The following is a 22,688-nucleotide window of genomic DNA, read 5'->3' on the forward strand; positions in this document are numbered from 1 at the left end:
AAGCAAGACGGTGTGAACATTCCATATTGACATCCCTGTTCTGTTCATTCATTTTATTCTTGCTTCTGTTCCTGGTGCGCCTTTGCCACCGCCTCTTTCCTCCTCTGCACACAAACACGCACACAACCAACCAATGTGTATTAGGTCTCTATCATTGCTCTTTATTTTATTACTGTTAGTAAACATGGGGCATTCTTTTGCTTACAGTGTACTATCTTTTTCTATTTTTTCAACATTATTAGAATGGATCTTGCTCTAAATTGGTCACAGTGCGAAGCCGTTAACGCTGTGGAAGAGAATGGCGATGGCTCATTCCTCCTCCAAAGTCTTAGGGGAGTGACATTCTTTGTGATTGCCTTCATCTTGGGCTACCACTGGCTCGATGCTGTCGTCTTCCTCATTGGTGCCATTGTGGCCAACGTGCCCGAAGGTCACCTGGCCACCGTGACTGTATGTTTAACCCTTACTGCCAAGTGAATAGCTGCCAAGGATTGTCTTGGGAAGAACTTCGAGGCTGTCGAGACCCTTGAGTCAACTTCTACCATTTGTTCAGACAAAACCGGTACCCTGACCCAGAATCGAATGACTGTTGCCCACATGCTGTTGTACAGCCAGATTATCGAGATTGACACCGCGGAAGACTAGTCCGGCATCCAGTATGACAAGATGTCGGCTAGGTGGAAGGCCCTGGCCCGAAACTGCTGCCTATGCAGCAGGGCTGAATTCAAGGCTGGCCAGGAGAACATTCCCAACCTCAAGAGGGACTGCACCGGTGATGCCTCCGAGTCGGCCATCCTCAAGTGAATGGAGCTGGCCATCGGTAGTGTGGTTGCTTATAGGCAGCGCAACCTCAAGGTCTTAGAGATTTTGTTCAGCTAAACAAATACCACGTGACCTTGCATGAGACAGAGGACTTCGACGACCCAAGCTACGTGCTGTGCATGAAGGGTGCCCCAGGGTGCATTCTGGACCGTTGCTCCACCATTTTTGTCATTGGAAAAGAGAAGGTGCTGGACGATGAATTTAGGAGGTCTTCTACAATGCATACCTAGACCTTGATAGCCTTGGAGAACATCTCATTGGCTTCTGTGACTACAAGCTTCTAACTTAACAAAACTTGAAGATGTCCGGGCTAGATGGTTCATTGCAGCTTGACGGAAGGTAAAAGCGCGCAGGAGAACGCACACACGAGTGTGTGTCTGTCCTTAGCGCGTGTCCAGTGTCGTTTTCACATGAGTGCGTGTCTTCCTGGTCACTTCTACCTTTCGTCAAGTTGCAAGCTTCCAAAAGATAAGTACCCACCAGGCGATCCGTTTGACGCTGATGAACACAACTTTCAGCTCACTGGACTTCGTTTTCTTGGTCTTGCCTCCACGATTGACCCGCCATGGGCTGCTGTGCCCGATGCTGTTGCCAAATGCCGAAGGGCTAGCATCAAGGTCGTCATGATGACTGGTGACAACCCGGTCACTGTCAAAGCAATTGCCAAGGCTGTTGGAATCATTTCCGAGGGCAACAAAACCATGGAGGGCATTGCGCAGGGACTGAATGTACCAGTGGAAGGAGTGACCCCACGGGATGCCAAAACGGTCGTCATCAATGGCTCGGAAATGAGGAACATCAACCCTAACCAGTTGGACATTTTGCGCTACCACACCGAGATCGTCTTTGCTCGAACCACAACCCAGCAGAAGCAGCTAATCAAGGTCTCGATCCACAACGCAATACCTTCCACAACGAATCGATTCACCACATCGCTCTAAACGTCCTGGAAGAAGATTTGACCGTATCGCCTCGATCAAACGTCATCGCCTGCGTAGGCTATGCAAGCATCTAAACCACCAAAGGCATCGTAGCAGGAAGCACAAAGTTGCGCTTGGAGCATGGACTGGGAATCGCAAGAGTCGTCCTCCGTTTTCGTCATGAAAGTGATGGTCACGAATTTCATCTAAGAGTACCTGCACCTGAACAAGGGTACGACAATCGCTTTCCTCAACGAGCTAGTGGAGGAGGAGGAGGAGAAGAAAGACATTTAATAACTCGAAATGAGTACGTACACTAGGTTTGATTGGATCAACCCTTAAGGGGCTGGTCCTCACAAGCACTAGGTTTGGTTTGGTTTGTAGGGTTTAACGTCCCAAAGCGACTCAGGCTATGAGAAACGCCGTAGTGGAGGACATTGGGTTCTTTAACGGACATCGCACAGCAACGGGCGCCTAGTTACTCGCCGCCAACGAAAAGCGGCCGCCGAGGCCGGGATTCGATCCCGCATTCTTGGGAACAGCAGTCGAGCGCCGTAACCACTGCGCCACCCCGGCGGGCGCCTCACAAGCCCTAGGTGGAGTCCCTAGTACAGGACCCCAGTGGCGTCGGCGCTGCCCGAGCGCGCTTCACCAATGCATTTGGGCCTGTAGGTCATAGCAGCCAAGCAATGTTGCCGCCTAGTCCTTCCGGGTGGGGTTGGGGTTAGGGGAGATGGCAGGTTTGGATGGGCAGACCCACACCATATGGTAATTTGTCTGAAGACTTCCCCGCGCAGTGCGGACAGCTGTCCGTGAAAAAAGGCTCGAAGTGTTTTAGAGCTGCCGGGCGCAGCAAAATACTAGTGTAAAGACTGAGGAGAAGCCGCTCCTCCGTCTTTGAGAGGCCTTTACACGTGCGAGGATAAAGACTATGGCCACATTAGTAGTAAATGACGATATCTTTGACAGAGTAGGCAGGAGTGAATTGTAATTCTTGATTGTCGTAGTCGTAGGGGAATAGCTACTAATATTTCCAGCGGAACAATCGCGGCACACAGGTAAAGAAACGAGAAGACATGCTCTACTTGCAACAAATTGTTGCAAGCAGCGCATGTCCTCTCGTTTCTTGCACCAACATACCCCACAAAGTATTTTAGAGCACAGCTGTTTGGCGCCCGTTCCTGCGTTTCGCGTCGGCGTCGGCGTTGGCAGTCCCTGTAACCAGCTCCGCAGCTGGGGCAGCGCATGCTCCTTCCCCCACCCCCCTCCTGCTTCCTCCGTGGCGGCGACTGCGCGTGTTATCTGATCGCTGCACGCGTCCTCCCCCCCTCCCCCCCTCTTCCTGCGTAGCGGCGAGGGTGCTCTCTGGTTGGCGAAACGCCGGCTCGCTGTCAGCGGATCACGGTGCGTGCATCACAAGCCGAAACGTAGACACGTCCTCTTCACTCGCTAGCGGCGTCAGCGGCATCAGTCAGTCGCTGCTATCTGTTCGTCGCGCAACGTTCCTATGGGCACGCAACCTCCCGATAACTTAATTGCTCTCTTCATTTGCCCGACCACAAAGCTTCTTTCATGAGAGCCAAGAACAGTTAGTGGAGCGTTTCTTGAAGGAATACGCGTGAAAAAAAAAATTAAAAAAAAAGTCTGTAATTGTACATACGTGTCCTGCTCGAAATATTTGCTTCAATCTATCGAAAAGGTGAAACAGCTGATGAGCTGCACTGAAATTTCGCATTAGGAAGTCACGTAATCGTCGACAATTTTTTTCGGAGGGGAATTCGCGGTGAGACAGCGCGCGTGCGGCGGCGTCTGCTATCTCATTTCCCTCAAGTCCCATGTGTGCAGGAGCCCAAACAATATTCCGGCGAGCAGGGTCACCAGTATACACGCAGTTTTGTAGAAGGGGGAAGGCTCGGTACGGTACCCAGCCTTGCTCGACGTTCCAACAGGCTCCCCGCAAGCCTAAAATTATTGTGTTTGAAGTGGGATGAGATGTAGCGACCTCCTTCGCGTGTCCCGGGCTCGAAAATTAAGCCCGTGTACCGCCTCTGACTAGCCTACCTGAATACGCAGTAGCCAACCGAGCTAAGCAGCCCCGTTCGACATCAACGCAGCCCTATCCCGAGACAGACAAGACCGGATTAGCACTCGTTTTGAAACCTACAGCAAGGGCTTTTTTTCTTCGATGTCGAAGGTGCTTCAATGATGACGCAGTGCCTTTCTAACGAAGTTTCCGTTAGCAAGGCACCGCATTATAATGGACGAACACGCTCGACCGTTTCGTCAACGCCCTACTGTGTATCGCCGCGAGAACGTCAGGCCGTACGCGATCACGTTGAGGAAATGATTCGCGATGACGTGATCGAGCCATCTAAGAGTCCCTGGTTGGTACCAGTCGTTTTGGTGAAGAAAAACGGCACATTTCGCTTCTGCGTTGATTACCGCATTTTGAAGCGCATAAGAAAAAATTATATCTGCCCGCTTCCCCGCATGGACGACACACTGGATCGGCTCTGCAACGCTAAGCACTTCCCGTCGGCGGACCTGAAGAGCGAGTACTGGCAAATTGAGGTCGACGAAAGAGACCGCGATAAGACCGTGTTCATCACGCCAGGCGGCCTTTTCGAGTTCCAGGTAATGCCATTAGGCACCAGCTCCGCACCAGCGACTTTTCAGTAAGTAATGGACACCGTACTGGCTAGCTCGAAAGGGCAAATTTGTCTGGTGTACTTAAACGATATTGTTGTCCTTTCTTCGAATTTTGAAGACCACCTAAGAAGGCTTCCAACACTGCTTTACGCAATCAAGTGGTCAGGTTTAACGTTGAAAGCAGAGAAGCGTCACTTCGCCTACGAGGAGCTGTTACTCCTGGGCCGTATCCTGAGGAAGGATGGCGTCCGCCTAGACCCGCAGAAAACTGCTGCGATCGCCCAGTCTCTGCAACTTTCCGGCAAGAAAGCCGTGCGCATCGTGCGCATATTCCTTCGGCTATGCGCTTACTTGATGTAGGGATTTTTTAGCGCAAACAAAGACAAGAACAAGAAATGCGAGACGTACACACACAAGCGCTTGTGTGTGTACGTCTCGCCTTTCTTGTCCTTGTCTTCGTTTGCTCTAAAAAGTCCCTACATCAAGCTGAACTACCAACTCGCCCAACAGGAAGATTTAATGTGCACTTACTACCGCCGATTTGTCAGGAACGTTTCGCGCATCGCCGAACCACTGGCTCAACCTCCAAAGGCTGATGTGCGTTTTAAATGGGAGGCGCCGCATTAGGAAGCTTCCAACGAATTTAGGCGCCATTTAATGACCCCTCCTGTCCTCGGACACTTCGACGAAAACGCCGAGATAGAAATAAATATCGATGCAAGCAGCGTTGGCCTGGGCGCAGTTCTCGTTTAGAGAACTGAGAGACAAGAATAAGTTATTGTATACGCCGGCCGAAGACGAAGCGAATTACTCGACGACCAAGAAAGAGTGCCTCGCAATCATCTGGAAAACGTTCCGTCCATGACTAAGCGATCACCACGCGATCCACTGGCTGGTAAATTTCAAACCCCTCCAGCCGCCTTGTGTGATGGAGCCTACGTATCCAAGAATTTGATGTGACTGTGATGTATATATCTGGCCGCAAGCATTATGGCGTGGACTGCGTACCCAGAGCTCTCGTCGGCGCTCGCGCGAAAGACGACGACGAATATGCCTTTTTGAGACCGGTAAGCACCAGGAGTTTCGCAGAACAGCAGCGATCAGACCATGAGCCAAGGTCATTACCTAAAAAAAGACCAAGAAGATTACCTAGAAGGAAAGACGGATTCCACTCCCGCTTTGTTCAGGCATCATCGTCCTTCGCGTTACAAAATGACCTCCTTGTGAAGACCTTTACATCCAACAGCGCTACTAAAAGATTTGCAGCGTTAAAAGACGATACAGAGAAAAAATGATGCACAGGACGGCGCTACACTTTCAACAATGCTTTAATTCATGCAAACACACAGAATATATATGCAGCGGGTGAAGGGAAGTTACCATGAGATGAGCTATAATCTTCCATATCTATCTAAAAAGGCATATTCATTGCCGTGCAGCACCATAGTGACAGAACTCACGCAGCCAGACCCAGTTCTTTCAATATGATATGATTCTATGAGCTGTCGGGCGATATCGTCCTTACATCGTTTTAATACAGTCGTGTCATACAAAAGGGCTCGACACGTGCCATCATTACATTTTCTGCAATGTAAGGGAAGGTTGGAGCCGGTGCCAGTCCTTAGCGAGTTCTTGTGCTCCCGTAGCCTATCATTAATACATCGGCCTGTTTGGCCGATGTATACCTTGCCGCAAGTGAGAGGGATGCTGTAAACTACTCCCTCTGTGCATGCCACATAAGGCTTTCTGTGCTTCTTGTTGCACCCAAGAAATGCTTCCTTCTCCTTGGACGTTTTCTGGCACAACCTACCGAGCTTGCATGGAGCGGAGAATACCACCGGAACCTTGAATTTTGTGGCTACCTTCTTCAAGTTATGGGCTACACGGTGTGTGTATGGGACTACTACAGGTTTAATCGGTTTTGCAGGCTTATTACTTTGTACACCTCTTCCTGCTTTCAATCTTTGCACAAGGGTCTCAGAGACAGCCGATAGTAAACTAGTGGGAAAACCAGCAGATTTCAGTTTTATGATCTGTCTGTCGAAGCTAGTTCCTTGCATATTGCAACATGACTTGTTGAGACTGGATTGCAGGCAGAGCGATGCTATCGCTCGTTTCACTGTTTTAGAATGCGCAGAATCAAACGGTAAAAGTTCCTTCCTGGCGCACGGGCTGTACATCCAGCATACCTGGTGTTCCATGACAATGATATGTATATCTAAATACTGTAAACTGTTAATAATGGGAACTTCATGAGTAAATTCTTATGACTTACTGTGCTGTTTAAAAAGAATAAAAACTTCTGCTAAAGAACCTGGATAGGTGGAAGCGGGCTGTTTCTTCAAAACAACCAGGAAATCGTCTGCGTATCTAAAAACTTGCAGGACCTTTTCACGGTTTAAGACATCAAATAAAACCAGATCTATCTCAGCAAGAAAAATATTGCACAAAATTGGAGCAACACATGATCCAATGCATATTCCCTTCTTTTGTATATACAGTTGATCACAGAAGAGAACAGTCGTAGAATGTAAAATTCTAAAAGCGTCATGAAATTATGAGCCGATATTCCAGCGGCATTCTGGAATTGCACAGCACCATTTTTATCAATGCAGGAAATGACTGATTCGAAGAATTCCTTATGTGGGATGGAATAAAACAGGTCAACGACATCAACAGGCCGATGTATTAATGATAGGCTACGGGAGCACAAGAACTCGCTAAGGACTGGCACCGGCTCCAACCTTGCCTTACATTGCAGAAAATGTAATGATGGCACGTGTCGAGCCCTTTTGTATGACACGACTGTATTAAAACGATGTAAGGACGATATCGCCCGACAGCTCATAGAATCATATCATATTGAAAGAACTGGGTCTGGCTGCGTGAGTTCTGTCACTATGGTGCCGCACGGCAATGAATATATGCCTTTTTGGATAGATATGGAAGATTATAGCTCATCTCATGATAACTTCCCTTGACCCGCTGCATATATATTCTGTGTGTTTGCATGAATTGAAGCAATATTGAAAGTGTAGCGCCGTCCTGTGCATCTTTTTTTCTCTGTGTCGTCTTTTAGCGCTGCAAATCTTTTTAGTAACTATGAACCAACAAGCCCAGCTTGCAGTCTTGCTACGATCCAACAGCGCCTTCCTGTAGCGCCTGCAAACCTCAGAGAGGAAGCTCTACAAGCAACATTATGTACAGCGCGAAAAACGGAGACAGAAGCAGAAACACGCAAACAAACAAGCGCTGTCTATCAACTAAAATTTTATACGCGCTGTACATAATGTTGAACGTTCCCCAAATCGCGCAGATTTTGGGTCTGCTGAATTTTAACTCTACAAGCTTTCCACGATGAGCCAACGGCAGGACATCTCGGGCTTCCACGCACGTTGCACCGAATCCGACAGAAGTATAATTGCCCACGATTGACTGCCGACATCGCCCGTTACGTCAAAACGTGCCGTAAGTGCCAGCGACATAAACACCCTCGGAGAACTGCTGCAAGCGAACCCGATACCACCCCCCAACTGATACCGGTTTCCATTGGGCGAACAGGAGCACCTTTAGCTGCACTAAAAGTGCCCTCGCGAGTTTCAGCGCCTACCAGTGGTCGAACAGGAGCAGTAGCGTTGTGTTCTATTGGCAGAGGAGGCGCGCATTTGGGGTCCCGAGAGCAGCCGAGAGCAGTCCTCGGTGCTCCATCGCCAGCGGCGGAGTACAGGGAGAACGAAGGTAGTCACGCGACCTTTTTGACGTCTGGACGGGATACGGGCATACGGGCAACTCGAGCGCGGGAAAAGTTTGATCACCTGACGCCTGACGTCACGCGCTCTCCCTCGCTAGGTTGCTCTCCGAGCAGCGTGAATGTTTCGTTGGGGAGACGAGAACGCGCGTCCCCAGTGCTCTCGTGCGCAGCTCTGGCTGCTCGTTGCACTTGCTCCTGTTCGCCCAATGGAAACCGGTATAAGTCCTTGAAAGAAATAAGGATGGAACTCCTCTGACCCTTCCAACTTCGTCTACAGAAAACAAGAGGATCATTGTGGCCACTGACTACATGACCCACTACGCCGAAGCAAATAGCCCTGCTTAACGATTCTGCAGTGGAAGTCGCAAATATTTTTTTTCTGCCAAACTCTTCTTCAACGTGGCGCCCCAGAAGCGCTTATAACGGACAGAGGAACAGCATTTACGGCAGAGATGACGCAAGCCATCTTGACCTATAGCCATACAAATCACTGGCGTACAATCGCGTCCCATCCCCAGACAAATGGTCTTACTGCGTCTAAACAAAACAATTGCGAACATGACTGTCATGTATGTCGATGCCGAACACAAGACATTGGACTCCGTCCTACCTCACGTGACTTTGCTTATAATATCGCCGTCCACGAGACGACCAGTGCGATTCCGTTTCAGCTTGTGTATGGCAGGGATCCAATGACCACGCTCGATGCAATGCTGCCACACGTAACAGACGAGGAGAACCTGGACGTCGCCGCCTATCCTTCAGCGTGTAGATGAAGTTCTATGAATCACACGTCTGCGCATTATAGTATCAACAACACGCCGACCCCCGGCGATACAACTTGCGACGACGCGACGCGGAGTAGAAGCCGGGAAACCATGTTTCAGTATGGACGCCGATTCGGTGTCGCGGACTAAGTGAAAGGTTGTTACGTCGATACTTTGGGCCATACAAAATCCTGCGCTGCGTGCGATATCTGGACCATGAAGTTATTCCCGCCGGCACGCCTGCATCCCAACGACGACGCGCGCACCCACAAATCGTACATGTTGTACTTCTGAAGCCGAATTACGTACACAATAATGAATCCAGGATGTTTAAACTTTCTAATGTCTACATTTACATCATACAGGCGAGCGCCAGCAGAGCTGGCCGCTGTCCGTGAAAAGTCAGGGCGAAGTTTGGCAGCAGCTCCCGGCGTTATTACTTGCGGGTGCGTATCACAGTAGCGCACAAGACAAGTAGGCGCGCAACTACTACACTCCGCCAGTCTTATTTTGAATAGGGTGCATGCAGTCAATAAAGAAGCACAGACTAGTTCAAGGCACATAACGGTATAGATGGTGGCGCTGCCTTTCCGGATACCGCCGTTGTGTCGTGGATGGAGGACGGGACGAAATTGGCTGAACCGGCGTCTTTGCTAGACGCGGCTGCTCAGAGTTACCCTGCTCTTCAGGCGTGTAGCGTGAGCCCATGCCCACGGCCTGAATGATGTGGTTCTGATAGCGCCTCCAGATGAACACTCCTTGACCGGTTTCCGCTTGAAGTCTGTACGAAACTGGTGCCGTTCGAGCTAACACGACAGCAGGCAACCAATTTTCACCCCGTCTGAAATTGTGCACTAGGATACTGTCACCAACAGAAAATAACAAGTGTGCGCCGCTTTCGACGCACTGGCTGCGCGAACTGTATTGTTGAAACAGTCTGCTGCAGCGAGGGCTTGACTGCGTCCAGCCGGGTGCGCAGACGCCTGTTGTGCAGTACAGTAGCCGGCGCCTCGCCCGTCGTCCGGTGCGGGTGTTTCTGTAAGACAACAAGAACTCTCCCAACGTTGTGGCTAACCTTGCAGCAGTACTTTTTCGTAGTGACGCTTTCAAAGTTTGGACAAATCGTTCAGCTTGTTCATTACTACTAGGATGGTTGGCTGGTGTTCGTACATGTCGCGTGCCAATGCTCTTGAGATACTCTGACAACACCGCTCAGGTTAATTACGGTCCATTATCAAATACCAAGACGTCAAAGTAAGCAAACCTGCAGAAGAGTTCGTGGATTCAATTTACTGTACTTTCCGCGGATGCGTTGCATCTGGCACACCTCTGACCATATGGAGTGAGAGTCGACAACCACCAAGAACATGGTTCCCTTCAAAAGTCCTGCACAATCTATGTGCAGGCGCTGCCATGGTTTGGTTGGCCATGCTCATGGGTGCAATTGAGCAGGACAAGACATTGTGCGTTGCATTAAACAAGCATTGCACGAACGGACTTCAGTCTCAATGCAGCGATCAATTCCTGGCCACCATACCTAACTGCGTGCTAGCTCTTTCATTTTCACGATTCGAGGGTGTCCCTCATGCAATTTATAGAGCCTCTGAGGCGGGTGTTCAGCAGGAATAACGATACGCATACCAAGAACGAGACATCCTAGCTCTGCAGAAAGTTCACAGCATCTGTGAAAAAACGGTTTCATTTATTCATTGTCGACGAGCTCAGGCCACCCGTCATAGGATAGGATCTCTGAACGTTTCGCGTGCAACGTCACGGTAGTTGACTGGCAAGGACTGCAAGCGTGGGAAATAAAATTGATCGTCCGAGCATTCCTCGCTTTCACTGTGCAGAGGCAGTCGAGATAAGCAGTCTGCGTCGACGTTTTGACACGACGGCTTACACTTCAAAGTTAAGTTGTAAGCAGGCAAAATAAAGCCCAGCGTTGCAGTCGTGCTGCGGCGATAGTTGGTATGCCCGTCTTGAGACCAACAATTGTCTGCAAGGGCTTGTGGTCCGTAACTAAAACAAAAGAACGACTAAACAGGGAGTACTGGAAGCATTTCACGCCAAAAACTAAAGCTAGTGCCTCTTTTTCTACATGACTATAATTGACTTCTGCTGCAGATAAGGTGCGCGATGCATACGCCACAGGATGACACTGACCGTTTGGCTGCACATGAGAGATGAGAGCTTCTATAACGTATGCCAATGCATCACACGACAGCTGAAGTGGCGCACCGGGGTCGTAGTGAGAGAGAACTTGTTGCTGTGACAGCCGCTGCTTGATTTTCGAGAAGGTTTCTTCGCACTCGTCATTTCAGGACCAGGGATCATTGAGGCGTAGCAACCTGATAAGGGGCAAAATAACCCTTGACAGGTTAGAAACAAACTTCCCGTAGTAGTTGATCAGGCCCAGCAGCGAACGTAATTGCTGCTTGTCTGTAGGACGCAGTGCCTATGCAATAGCTTCTAACTTGTAAGTAGCCAGTTCAATTCCGTGCGCGCTAATGACATGTCCCAAGTACTGCACCTTGTTTTTTGAAAAATTCGCATTTTCCCCTTTTTATTCTGATGCTTCTCTCAGACAATCATTTCAATACTGCCTCTAAATTTATTAGATGCTCCTCTTCAGTCTTTCCGGTGACCATTATGTCGTCGATGCAGCAAGTAACGCCTTCAAGTCATTTCAAGATAGTCCATGATCTTCTGAAAGATCACCGGTGCTGAGGCGATGCCAAATGGCAACCGGTTAAAAACATACAGGCCTTTCTGCGTGTTCAAGGTTAGGTAGGCTTTTGACTCCTCGTCCATCTCGACTTGCTGATAAGCCCGATTAAGATCAATTTTCGAGAGTCTGACCTCCGGCTAATGCTGCCAAAAGCTCATCCAGCTTCGAAAGCGGGTACGTCTCGACGTCTAGGAGCAGATTCAGCGTGAGCGTAGAACCAGTGCAAATTACAATTGATCCGTCACGCTTTATCACAGGAACAACTGGCGGAGCGTACGTACTACTGGCAACGCGGGAAATGATTCTCAACCTGTCGAGATTTTCTAGTTCTGCCTCTATCGGTTCCACATGAACGAAAGGTACGCTTCGAGCTTTCAGAAAACGTGGTATTTGGTCATCTTTAAGTTGGATACTTACCCTTCCTCCCTGTATGGTTCCCAGCTCGTCATTGAACAGGTCTGCGTTCCTCCGTAGCACTGCTTTCAATGCTGCCGACAGGCTACCTGGCTTAGTGCACACCTTACAAAGACCTTGAATTCTACCCCAGTCTAATCTGATGCTGTGGCCAGTTACGACCTACAAGCGGTGTCCCGTTTTGCAGAAGAATATAGTGCGGCAGACGTGCCTCTTGGTTTTTGTGGCGGACGAGTACATCCTCTACGCCAACAGGTTTTACGGTTTCCCCTGTGTATATTTTCAATAGCATCGTTGTATGCTGCAAACGGATACCGGGAAAGCACACTTTAACTTGATGTTGCGACATGATCGAAACTGCTGCCACTGTGTCAAGCTCCATTTGGACGGTTCGTTCTACATTCACTCCAACCATTATGGGTGACGTTCGGGACACGTCGACACTATTTAGCTTAGTTATTTCGTGCTCAGCCTTGCACTCAAACGTGCGCATGCACTGCTTCTGGTTTTTCTGTTTTGTTCTAGCTTTGCACATTCTTTGCCCATGTCGGTTGCATCCGAAGCAAGTAGTTCGTACTCGCGGGCATACTTGTGTATCATGCTTGAAAGAACCGCAACGATACCACGGCTGGAATTTGCCACGTTTGCTAGCGTGCTTAGGCTTCTGTCTCCCACCTTGCATTCGGTGAGTTTTCTCAGCGCTATCCGATAAGTCGTGTGCTGTCACTGCATTGCTTATTGCAGTCTCGGCGGCCAAAGCATGGTCGCTTTCTGAAATGTCAGGGGCTTGTCCTGAACAAACAGCTGCCTCTGAATGTCAATTCCCCACATTGCGCAAACAAATTTGTCGCAAAGCGCATCGGCCAGAAAAGAGCCGAATTCACAGGTTTTAGCCAGCCTGCGTCAATCTTCCACAAAGTGAGTTATCGTCTGCGTTTCACGCTGCACGGTGCGACAAAACTTCGCTCTCTCAGCAATAACCGATTCCTTCGGTAACAGGTGCTTGCTTAAAATTTCTTTCAACTGGCTTAGTGCCTTCAAAGTAGGCTTATCAGGAGCAGTCAGACTTTAAGAGTTAGTAGGTTTGGGGACCGATGAGACTAACGAATATGCCGACTTGAAGGTCGTCTGGAACCTTGTTCGCCTTCAGGTAGGATGCGAGGCGTTCGTCGTATGACGTCCAGTGACTCGTCGAGTCGTCAAAAGGTTCCATTTTTCCGAGCTGGAAGGCCATCGTGCAGTATTGGCACCAGAGCTTATCTCCAGGGTCTCGCAGTTGATGAGTTGATCCTCGTCGCCATTATGTGGTGTTTTTCCGGGCAGGCAGGAAAGGACGACAGCACCAGCGATGCACGCAGTGGCAATTTCTTTATTCTCAGAAACAAGTTACTGGCCAGCGCCAGCAGAGCTGGGCGGAGAGGAGGAGAAAACATTTATTTACAATGAAATGATTTGGGAAGGGAGGTGCGTCTGGCTGTGGAGCTGAATGGCCGACCCTATTCTGGGACGCCATTGGCCGCTGCCGCTGCCCAAGGACTCTGGACCAGGGCACGCTGGGCCTCCAGGTCCGAGCTAGACAGGGCCGCCTCCCAGTCCTCCCTAGTTGGCTGTTTTATAGCTTTTATTTTTCTATTTTGCTGGCAGGTCCACACCATGTGGTATAGGTCAGCATACTTCCCGCAGAATTTCCACCTACCTGAAAATGTCTGGTCCACGGGGTTTAGTATGGCGGGTTTAGAAAACACCCTGTTTGGCGCCGTCTAAGGTGGCACTCCTCAGATCCGTCGAGACCTTTGGCGGGTCCCGGGAGTGCCCTTCTGCAGAGGCGTAAATAATTTGTAATGTCCGCATAAGTTATGAGCGGGATTGGTATGGTTGCCTCGGTAGAACCGGAGGATCGAGTGGAACCCCGGGGAGGAACGCTCGGGCAGCCGCGTGAGCGGTCTCGTTCCCCTCCACCCCCTGGTGACCGGGCACCCATATAATTTATGTTTTACTAGTAGCTGAATCTTAATTTTTTATATGTGCCAATAATATTCTGCGGGCCGAGTGGCGCTATCATACCCCGCAAGTAATTTCGGCAAGCCTGTTGCGAGTCTGACATTATGTAGGCTGCGTCGCAGTGGGTGGCAGCCAGTGCAATCGCCACTTCCTCCAACATTAGCGCGTCGTTAGTGTTTACTGAGAGACGGTTCACCCGCCTTCCTTCGTGCATAACAGAAGTGGTGCAGATGCCATTCTCGGTAGGACCCGCTGCATCCACGTAATATGCTGTCCAAGATAAGCCAGGGCGAAACGCGGCGATGCGGCCTATATAGCCGTTATCACTTGCGGGGGCGGATCACGGTGGCGCACCGACAAGTAGGCGCTCAACTACTACAGAGATGTATCTCGAAAAATTGTAGCCATTCGAGTGTGTTTCTACAGTGTTCCGGGATATATGCTGATCACAGTTTACAGCTTTATCTCGGTCTTCACAGACTTAAAATCGAGCGCTCAGGATTGAAACGGGCATTCTTTGTTAAGAAGTGCTTGGGACTGGGCTAGTTTGAACATCTTGTCATAAAGGCTGTTAGATGACCGACGAGCACATTTGCTGCTGTCGCCACTGCCGAATTGCTCAGTTCTTTTGCGGGTACAAATCAGCCCAATAGAGAGTTTACTCATGTGACACTCAAGCCTCCTCATTTGTTTCCAACGGCATTGCCACAACTATGTGACAATATGGTCCTCAATGATGGAGCAACCCCTACAGTACAAGCAGCTCGTCAGGCCGCACGACCGCTAGAGCAGGAATTGAAGCGCTTGTCCGAGGCCAATATAATCAAGAAGGTACAGGAGCCAACAGACTAGTCATTGGTTTGAAGAAGGATGATCAGGAGTTTCCTAGACACCAAGGCTATAAATAGGTGGGTGCCACAAGAACATTATAAGCTGCCTAAATGTGAGGATGTTGAGACTGAGCAACCTGGTGTTTAATTGTTCTCAAACCTAGATGCCAACTCAGTTTTCCATCAGATCCCATTTTACCCGAAAACTGCCGGGATATGTACTTTTGCCACCTCTTTAGGAAGGTACCAGTACCTTACGCAGCCACTCAGCATTGCCCCAGCCCCAGAGGTATTTCAGAAGACTACGTGTTAGATCCTAGAGGGGCTCCCTGGGGTGAGAGTGTATGTTGACGATATTTTTGTGTGGGGCAGGACACGAGAAAAGTATGACAAAAGGTTACAGGCAGTGCTGGAGAAGGCCAGGAGCGGGGACTTCCGTTCGGTCTGAGCAAATGTAAACTAGGCAAAAACTCCTGTTCCTGGGTAATGTGATCAGAAGCAAAGGCATTTCTCCATCACTGGTTCAGAGCATTGATGACTTTCCACCACCGTCTACTAAGACTGATGTGCAGAGAATAGGTTGTATAAATTCTTTTATAAAATATTTGCCTAACTTGTCTGCTGCTACAACCGTAATGCGGAATGTCATCAGAGGTTACACAATCTTCAAGGGGACTAAGGCACATCAGGATGAGTGGGAGGCGCTTAAAGCTCGCTTGTTATGAAGTCTTGTGCCTGCACTGTTTAACCCAGCAAAACCTACAAAGGTGTCAAGTCATGCCTCCCAGTACGAACTTGGAGCAGCACACGTACAACACCATCCTGAAGGGTGGCAGCCTATGCCTCCAAAGTTTTCTCTGGAGTTGAAATATGATGCTAAAAAATTGAGGCTTTAGCTGTCAAATTTGGTCTTCAAAACTTCATCTTTTTTTTTACGGCCGACACATTCAAGCAAACACTGGCCATGAGCTTCTCATTGCAATTGTGCAGAAAAGTGTCAGGGATATGCCAGCTCGTTTGCAGCGTTTTTTTTTAAGACAGATAACATATAACTTTCATGTAAAGTATGTCCCTGGAAAGCAGTTGGTGTTGCCGGACTTACTCTCCAGAGCCCTAACCATGAGCAAGGACGGCAGTCTCATGCTGGTGAACCTGGAGGTACAGTCTTTGTCAAAAGTGTAGTGCCGAGAGGGTCTGCTTCTGAGCCACTTCGTGCGGCTTGTAATGTATTTACAGTGTTTCAAATATCTTGAGAGTAAGAAGAATTTTGCCCTACCCTCTCCTATGGGAAGGACCTCCGTAAATGCTAAATCAGCTCCACTACACGGCTTAAAAGGTGACCCCCCGGGCTCTACACTTTTGGCAAACGATGTACATGCAGTCGAGATGCAGCTCTCCCTTGTCAGAGACGCCACCAGATCAGAGCTGGTTCGTGAACTTGTTGAGGACCCTGAACTGGCAGAAGTAATACGCTGACTCCAAGAAGACCTCCTATTGCCTGAGCCTTACAAGCCATTTGATGGTGAGCTCACGGAGGTCCCCGATTAACTTTCTAACGAACAAAAGTAATTCCCCGACTATCCGAATAAGAAGGCTACATAGAATCCATCATGGTCACCTCGGCATTAACAAATGCAAGGCCAAGGCTAGAGGACTGGTCTACTTGGCCAGGCCTCCTTACTGACATAGCAACATTGATTCGCGGTTTTCATATTAGCCAACAATTTGCCTACCAGCGACTAAAGGAACCACTGCTCATACGAGAAGTGCCACATCTACCCTGCAACGCTCGGACACGGTTAATAGGCAGACAACACATGCGCTAACTGTCAACTGAATGTTTATTACACGCACGTATATCTTTTTATACAAGTTGAGTGCATCGAAGGCATCTCGCATTTCTATCACACTGCAATCACTAGGGCCGCCGATTATAGTTTTTGTTCGCGCTATCAAGAAACCGCAATTCTTTCCTTGATAGTGCTACAAAAAGCATGCTCACACATTTCCTTTCTAGGCTTTGTACCTTTCTTGCTTCCATGATCTTTCTTGTTAACTGTTTTCTGCTTCTGTTAATTACTTGACATTCTATGAAGTCTGGCCTGCACACTCATGGCCTGCACTCTACATGGTATTCAAAGAGATTACTTTCAGCATTTTCTAGGTTTATGTTCTGTTTTCGCAGCCAGTCATTTAGACACCTTCCGGTCTTACCTACATAAACTTTGCCACAAGACAGGGGTAGGGAGCAAACAACACGTTGTTTCGACTAAAATTTCTTCATGTGCTTCTTCGTGCAGGCTTGCTTCATTACAGGATAGGGGGTTGTCATTCTACATGGTTGTGAGAGCTTGTTAGCGGCTGAAAATACAACTCGAACACCCTGTCGCTTGCCTGTATTTTTCAAATTATATGAAATTCTGTTTATGTACTGAATTACTACTACTTTCTTACATTTCTCGGGCACGCCTTTATGATTCTTGCAAATCATCCCTCGGCTACCGATATCAGGATATCTTGCGGATATCTGCATCACTATCAAGGAAAGAATTTGCTGTTTCTTGATGGCGCGAACAAAAACTAAAATCTGTGGCACGTGATTGTAGTGGGATAGCATTGCGAGATGCATTCTGATGTTCTCACCTTGTATAAAAAGATGTATGTACGTGCATGTAATAACCATTCAGTTGAAAGTTAGCGCATGTTGTCTGTGTTTCCGAGCGCTATAGTCTTCGTCATGAACAATAACTCGCCCAATCGGTCACCCTCATGAAGGATAGGAGTTGATATATTTGAGTACGGTGGCAATTTCTGTGTAATAGCATTGACGCATACTATAATTTTCTAAAGTGGAGCAACTGCAAGATACCAGCGCACAAACTGTCATAGCAGCTTTGGATAGCATGTTTGTCAGGCACGGCATACCCCTGGAAGTCAGTAGTGACAACGGCCCACAATTCACATGAAAGGAATTTCGACAATTCGTCTAGAAGTATAACCTCTATAAGTATAAATCTAACCTCAAGACCCCACTTTCCCCGCTATAACGGCCTAGCTGAAAATGAAGTGCAAATTATGAAATGCTTTTTCAAGATCACATCGGACTTTAATGAAGATTTTTGGCTTGGGTTACGAAGTTACAGATCTGCACCCTTGGAAGATGGCCGATTTCCAAGTGAGCTGCTCATGGAACGGCGCCTTAGGTCCAGACTCCGAAACTTTACACCGTATATCCCTGCTCAGTCGGTCGAACGCAAACATAACTGCAGCAGAGGAAGGCATCTGCTGCCACTGTAAGCTGGTGACATGGTGCGACTGAGGCAGCATGGACAATGGGACAGGACGGGGTGCAGGAAGAGCTGGTCATAACCGAATACGGACATCAGTTACGTCATAACAGGGTGCACCACCTCCCGATACCTTTTTTGGAGAGCGATGCATCTGAGGAGACTTACCGTGGTGTGTTTCAACCAGAACAAATGGTGGATGCCAAAGTGACTCACCTTGTTAAACATCGATCCAACCCGCCTGATATCCAATCTTCTCTGGCGACGACTCCAAGGAGGCCGAACAGTGCTAGTAAATGTGTAGCAAGGCGGTGAACGAAACCTGTTCAATCTCGGGCGCGCTTCAATTATGATCATCATTTTCAACAGTTAACTGAGTAGTTCTTTTTACGTTCTTTGCGATTAGAGTAGCCTCAATAGAAGGATGATGTATTGGTAGTTCGCTTATTTTGTAGTAGTTGTGAGCGATTCCTCTGCCCGATGGAGACACAAGACACACACACACACACAGTGGAACGTGAAACAAACATCTTTATTTCACAGACCAGGCAGGTCCGTCAAGGTAGGTCCGGAGGTCAGGGGGTCTTGGTCGAGAGCCAGCAGCAGAAGCATATGCACTCAAGACGACCCGGCGAGGAAGAGTGAGAGGCGACGGCGTGCGCTCCCCTCGCAGGGCCGGTTATCTCATCGGCGGGAGGGGGAAAGGGGCAGTGCACAGAAAGTGCCGGGAAACGGCGCGCCCTTCAAATTTGGCTGGCACGCTGCGCTGCCTCGTGCGTGGAGCACGGCCCCATATCTCCCCCCACCCCTCAACGTCCAACCCGAGGGCCGGAGACAACCGGACATGTCCGAGCTCGTGTCGGCATCCAGTAAGCAGGCTTGTCGCCTGGCTCTAGTGGGATGCCCGCTCAGCTATTCAGAAGAACAGTGCCTCAGGCGCAGCCACCAGGTCCGCTCAGCTGGTCCGTCAGGCAGCAGGGAAGCAGCAGGCGTGGCGGAACTGTTCCGGCTGGTCCCTCTCCGGGAGCAGCCACTTCCTCGGGGTCACAGCGAAGCTGGACTCGGCCGCTGATACACCCGGCAGCGTCCCGGAGCTGCTTCTCCCTATCGCTGTCGATCCCTTTCCACGAGGCGCCGTGCCGGATTATCCGGGACCCCTTTTCTGCCAGCGTTTCCGCCCCGGCCACACCTGGCTCCCTGAGGCCCGTATTCCAGGCCTGGGCAGCGGGTTCCGAAGCAAGCCTTTTTGAAGACAGCCATCATGGCCGCGCTGGCCATAAAGATGGGCCACGAACCATGATAAAATAGGGAGGTGCCCCCTATTTAAGTGGCCCCTCCTCGAACCATGCGCAGGGTGCCGTTTCCCGCCCCAGCGACGGTATTATTCTGGCTGCTGCAAATTCTTATGAGAATGTATTCTGAAAGAAGTAAAGACATTAGACGAAGTAGTGCACTACATTGGTCTAAGGTTATAGCGTCGGTTGCAAACTGGGTTGCGACCTGTACGCCTTACTTTGGGGGAGATCGCTGCATCGCCTTGAGCTTCCATCACTTCGCAGTTATCGTCCTTGCGAATGTGATAAGCCTTCAAGTCGGCGTCGTTCACCGGACCGGCGGTTTCACCGCTCGTCAACAACCGCCGCTGGTACGTGAGCGGCGTAGTCCGTGCCGCAACTTCGGACGGTCCAAACCAACTTGTGCGCCAGCGACGCGGCGAAACCCCGCGCTGCGTTGCTAAGCTGGTGCATTTTCAGTATCAAGTCGCCGGCGTTGAAAACTACGTGACGGCGACCTTTGTTGTACTGATCCGCCTGCTCCATGCTCGCGACATCGAGGTTTTCACGAGCCGCGCGCTGCGGTGCTTCAAGGCGCTCGCGGAGCTTTGTCGCGTACTGCGTAAGCGGAAGGGGCGCGGGCTCCGTCGCGCAAGTAGGGCATTCTCTAACGGAAATGCGATGTCTTTCCCAAAATTCAAGTACGCGGGTGTCATACCCATCGACCTGTTCACGGTTGCTTTAGTGGCGAACGCCAGTTCGGACAGCCGTCCATCCCAATATCTGTGCTGCTCGGTCGTCGCGACCAGCATACTCTTAGCATTCCGATTCACCATCTCGGTTATGTTGCTCTGAGCGTGGTAGGGACTCGTTTCCCTGTGGCGGATTTGAAGCGCCCGACAGGAATCCACAAACACTTTGCTTCTGAAATAAGAAGCATTGTCTGTAATCAGGTGGAGGAATCGTTTGCTCAACTTCCTCGGGACCACGACTCTGAAAAGGGATGTAATCGCTTCTTCCTCGTCACGTTGGAGGATCTAGAAGAGCAGCAAGCCATCACTACCCAGCAGATACGCGTCGTACTTGCCCTCAGCGTTCCCGGTGCAAGCTGTACTACTCGCGTGCTCTTTCAGCACCCACTGGCATAGACCGTCTGCTTTCTTGGCCTCAATCAGCTCTTCCCTACTGACCGCTACTCCCCAAGACAGATGTCTCTGTCTCACTCCTTTGGAAGCGAGCAGTCGCCGCCACCAGCTGCTGCGCCTTCTCTCTCTCTCGCAGCACAGTGCGGGACCTCTGTCCGCCTCCTCGCTCTCTTTAACTAAGCACGGCACGACACTTGCGTCCGTCCTCTCCTCCTCTCGAATAGCGGCTACGCCGCTTTCAGCAGTGCTGGACTGCGCTCCTGATGCGCTTCCGCCAGCTTTCCACAGTGCGCGCGATGAAGCGTCAGCCACCTTGTTTATGCTGCCCCAGCGGTACTCAATGGCGTACGCGTGACGTTGCAACGTCAGCGCCCATCTCGCGAGTCTAGCTGCGGGGTTTTTAAGCCTCTTTAACCACGAAAGTCCTTGTGATCGGTCTGCACGGTGAAAGCGGCTTCGTATAGGTACGTGTCGAACTTTGACAATGCGAACACTATCACCAGGCATCCTTTTCCGGTCACGGAGTAATTGTGCTCCACCGATGTGAGCGTGCGGCTAGCGAAAGCGACCGGGCGCAGCTTGCCCTCGTGTTCCTGACACAAAACAGCTCCAACACCGGCATCCCCGTCTGCAAGACACACTGCTTGTTATGGTCGCAGAGGCGCCAACTAGCGGTATTCGCTATCACGCGAGCCAAGGCAACAAATGCGTCGTTCTGTTCCTTTCCCCAGGCCCACTTCGAGCCTTTGCGCAACAGCAGGTTCAACGGCCTCGCGAACTTCGAACAACGAGGGATGAATTGCCTGTAGAATATCCGATGGACGTGAAACCTCTGCAAGCTTTTCACGTCCATCGGGCAGGGATAGTTCAGAATTGCCTGCAGTTTGTCATCGTTCGATCGCAAAGTGCCATCATCAACCACAAAGCCGAAGAGGTTCACTCTCTTTAATGCCAACTGCATTTTTTGTGTTCATCGTTAGACCGGCACGTCTCATTATTTCAAGAACGGAATTCAGGTGATAGAGATACTCTTCGAATGACTGTGAGAACATCACAACGTCGTCGAGGTATGCCATCGTGTAGTTCAACCTTGCATCACCCAGCACGATGTCCATCAATCGCATGAACGTGCTCGGATATTAGACAAACCAAACTGGAGTCAGTAAATTAGAAGAGCTCGCGGTGGCAGGTGAATGCGGTTTTCTGAATGTCACCTTCCGCCACCCCAATCTACAGGTACCCTCTGCTTGCACCCAGGACTATGAAGAACCTTGCGTTCCGTAACGCGTACATCACAGCCTCGATCGACTGGAAAGGGTACACAACCGTAGACGTTAGTGAGTTGAGCTTTCGGTAATCAACACACAGTCTGACCGAACCATCTTTCTTCGGCGCTAGAACCACTTAGGACGCCCAGAGACGTTGCGAGGGTCTCACCGCGCCGCTGTCAATCATCTCGTCAAGGGCTCTGTCGAGAAGCGGCCATTTATGCGCGCTTAACGGCCGCGGGTTACACACAGCCTGACCGAACGATCTTTCTTCGGCGCTAGAACCACTTAGGACGCCCGGAGACGTTTCGAGGGTCTCACCGCGCCGCTGTCAATCATCTCGTCAAGGGCTCTGTCGAGAAGCGGCCTTTTATGCGCGCTTAACGGCCGCGGGGTACACACAGCCTGACCGAACCATCTTTCTTCGCCGCTAGAACCACTTAGGACGCCCAGAGACGTTGCGAGGGTCTCACTGCAACGCTGTCAATCATCTCGTCAAGGGCTCTGTCGAGAAGCGGTCTCTTATGCGCGCTTAACGGCCGCGGGTTACACACAGCCTGACCGAACCATCTTTCTTCGGCGCTAGAACCACTTAGGACGCCCAGAGACGTTGCGAGGGTCTCACCGCGCCGCTGTCAATCATCTCGTCAAGGGCTGTGTCGAGAAGCGGTCTCTTATGCGCGCTTAACGGCCGCGGGTTACACACAGCCTGACCGAACCATCTTTCTTCGGCGCTAGAACCACTTAGGATGCCCAGAGACGTTGCGAGAGTCTCACCGCGCCGCTGTCAATCATCTCGTCAAGGGCTCTGTCGAGAAGCGGCATTTTATGC

At 50.1% G+C, this 22,688-nt stretch overlaps 1 pseudogene; it reads left to right on the top strand.

Moving 5' to 3' along the window:
• Positions 1-243: 243 nt before the first annotated feature.
• Positions 244-1,763, top strand: LOC146201309 (sodium/potassium-transporting ATPase subunit alpha pseudogene; annotated as a pseudogene).
• The last annotated feature ends 20,925 nt before the right edge of the window (positions 1,764-22,688 follow it).

The sequence above is a fragment of the Amblyomma maculatum genome, chromosome 2 (assembly GCF_055883805.1).
Source record: "Amblyomma maculatum isolate TAMU_Amacu chromosome 2, ASM5588380v1, whole genome shotgun sequence".
NCBI classification, from domain to species: Eukaryota; Metazoa; Arthropoda; class Arachnida; order Ixodida; family Ixodidae; genus Amblyomma; species Amblyomma maculatum.